The sequence below is a fragment of the Cystoisospora suis genome, assembly GCF_002600585.1.
Source record: "Cystoisospora suis strain Wien I chromosome Unknown contig_1272, whole genome shotgun sequence".
NCBI classification, from domain to species: Eukaryota; Apicomplexa; class Conoidasida; order Eucoccidiorida; family Sarcocystidae; genus Cystoisospora; species Cystoisospora suis.
Window position 1 is genome coordinate 33,037 of NW_027154072.1, and position 2,459 is coordinate 35,495.

Consider the following 2,459-nt stretch of genomic DNA (forward strand, 5'->3'; position numbering starts at 1 on the left):
GATCTATCGATTCTGTCGATCTTGTGCTGCCTTCTATACCTCACCTCTCTTTTCCTAAAGATACGATATATATATATATATACATATTTACGCTAAACACATTCAGATACGGAAGAGCATATGCACAGATAGACGTAGGCGTTGTGCGTCTATGTATGCTTGCTATAGAAAAAGACGTATATGTAGGAATTTCTATAGTGTCCTATATACTTCTTCTTCTTCTCGGCGGAAGTCTTGGTCGATTCTCCTTTGGTTCTTCATCTTCTCGATACTCTTTCTCTTGTCAAGAACAAAACGCAGAGGTGTATGTACACCCCATGAGGTGTATGTACAAGTTAGACTTTCGTCTTTGTCCGATAAATGTGCCTCTTTAGAGCGTGTTTATGAAAAAGTTGACGAGGTGGTAGAATTGTTTTCTTCCGTTTTTCATCTTTTGCCTACATTCTTGGCTGAGGAGCACGTTTCTCGTTTGTCTCGGCCGAACAGGCACCGAGTGTTGTTTCGTATCTTTCAGGTGTAAAAGAAAAGCATGTGTGCTGGCTAGCTTGTCCGTGTACGTACACCTGGAAATGATACGCTTTGTATCATATGATGTGTTTCTTTGAAAGAACATCTAGACGAGAAAAAGATCCTTTGTTGTTCTCTTGTACAGTTCACCCTTGTTTAAGAGAATCGTTTCGTGTCTTCCTTCTCCTCTGCTAGTCCCACGGAGTAAGAACAGTGTCTTTACCCAGGCACATGCGGGATAAATAGATAGATAAAGATAGATAGATAAATATGAGGATAAGATCTGAGAGAAGTATAGTTCTTCTCAAGATAGCATACAAGCGTCCAAGGAGAACTGTGGCCTCGTAGGAGGGTATTTGTTTTGTATCGTAGCTTTGCAGTTAGCCAGAGCGGAGATGGTGAGGAGGTCGCTCCGTCCCCTGCTATTCTCTCAGATTCCCCTCCCTCTATTCTACACCCGCCACGTCTCTCACTTCCTTCTCAAGCCTTCCCTCTCCCTTCAGAAAGAAAGAAAGAGAGAAAAAGAAAGAAAGAGAGCCAAGTCATCAGAGCAGGTGCACACACGTCCCCAGCCAAGCATCGATGTTCGATTTTGTAGGGCTTGCATACTCCTTGTGTAGATAACGTAGCCGAGTAGCCGGTCAGTATCGGATGGCTTTAAGTAGCTTGTATCACAACAAGGATAGTAAAGCGGAGCTATAGAGAAGCGCAAGTATCGGTATGTGTGGATTCATCTACAAAGCGATGCCGTTAGGATCGATGCCCATCTGTTTTTCTGTGGTCTCATAGCACTCGAGGATCTATAGGGCCTTCAAGTGTTTCTTTTCTTTCTTTTCTTTTTCTTCATGCTTAGATTGAATAGATTGATTCTCCTCACACACTACCCCTGTCTCCTCTGTCTTCTCTTCCTTCTCCGGGTTCTCACTGAATCCCAAGCTCTCTCGACCTTCTTGCTTACTTTCCTACTCTCACCTTCATATACGAATCTATCTATCAATACCTATGTATGTACAAATGTATGTAGCCTATGTTGTCTCCGCGGAGAAGGAGAAAGATCGAAGTGTGATAGACGCATGTCGACAGAAGTCTTGCAAGATCTCTACACTCTCCGTTTCATGTATCGCTGCTGAAGGGGAGAGGACAAGCGGGAAGTCCCTGGAACTATCAGTCGGCGCCAGGCATGCGAAGAGGGAAGGAAAGGAAAGGAGGAGAAGGAAAAAAAGGAAAAGAGAAGAAGAAGATGATAAGAGAAAGAAGATGAAACTGCGGCGAGAAGAAAGCCATTAGGCTGCCTTAGCTTTGCTAGTTAAGATTCTTCATTCTTCCTTCTCTTCGTCTTTTGTCTTCTCCCTTCTCGACAACGAGAGACGTCTTCTCACCTCTTTTCTTACATCCGGTTCCTACGGTGGATGAGTACGTTTAGCGTTCACTAACTAGCTACCTGCACAGCTATTTGCTAATATGTCCATATACATATATCTATATATAGAGATCTCTGGGGCAAATACATCTATATCTCTGTGTAGTTGTGTATGTACAGTGTTCTGTACATATTGGTATGTACATTCAAGGCTGTCTGTCTACGTTATGCCGTCTTCTCTTGTCTCTTTTCGTTGCTATGAATGTAGAAAGAAAAACATCTCATCTCTTTGGGGTTGTTTTGCGCGAGGTCCTTCTTTCCAAAATAACTGAAATACCACAGGCTTAATGTCCTTGGCCCTCTCATACTGAAGAAACCTATCTCTTCGTATCTGCCTACACTACTAGGCAGCACCTTAGAGAGCATGACTAGCTTCCTTCGCTTCTTTCTCAGTTAGCACCTGCTGTAGACTCGGACTCTCTTCATTCTCCTTTCTTGTCTTTTCGCTCTTCACTTTTTGCTTCTTCCTTGGTTCTTCAGAGCTCTCTATCCATCACGAAGAGAAGGTGTTTTCTTTCTTTCTCCCTTTCTT